Consider the following 612-nt stretch of genomic DNA (forward strand, 5'->3'; position numbering starts at 1 on the left):
ACTTATATGAGATGTTTAAAGTAGTCAAATTCTTAGAAAGTAGAATGGTAGTAGCCAGGGCCCGGAGGCAGGAGGAAAAGGGGAGTTGTTGTTCACTGAGCATAGAGTTCTAGTTTTGTAAGATGAATAAGTTCTAGAGAATGTTATATAACAATATGTAAATAGTTTACTCTTCTGTATTGTGCACTTAAAAATGGTTAAGCTGGTAAATATTATGTCAGGTGTTTTTTTAACACAATAAATAAAGAAAAAGAAAAGGAATGGAAACAAACAAAAACAAGCTGATCATGTAAACAACTTTAGAAATGAGTGGAGATGTAACATTAGAAGAAAAATAGACTGTACATAAGTATTGTAGTGCAATTGATAAAGTTGTTTTTCATGGCAGCATGCATTAACAATTCTGGTTCTGCTATACATGAATTCTGGAACTGAATAATTAAGAAAATGGAAGGTGGGCAGTGGAACCCAAATTTCTCACTGTAGGAGTGGGAGGTTACAGGTAAGCAAGAGGAAGAAGCTAGAATGGTCCATGTAATAGTGGGTTACAGTTGGTGACGTCAGTATGAATTCCTGTTTAGCTTAGTATAGATACACTTGGAGATATATATA

Source organism: Propithecus coquereli, unplaced genomic scaffold, assembly GCF_000956105.1.
Source record: "Propithecus coquereli isolate 6110/MARCELLA unplaced genomic scaffold, Pcoq_1.0 Scaffold612, whole genome shotgun sequence".
Classification (NCBI taxonomy): Eukaryota; Metazoa; Chordata; class Mammalia; order Primates; family Indriidae; genus Propithecus; species Propithecus coquereli.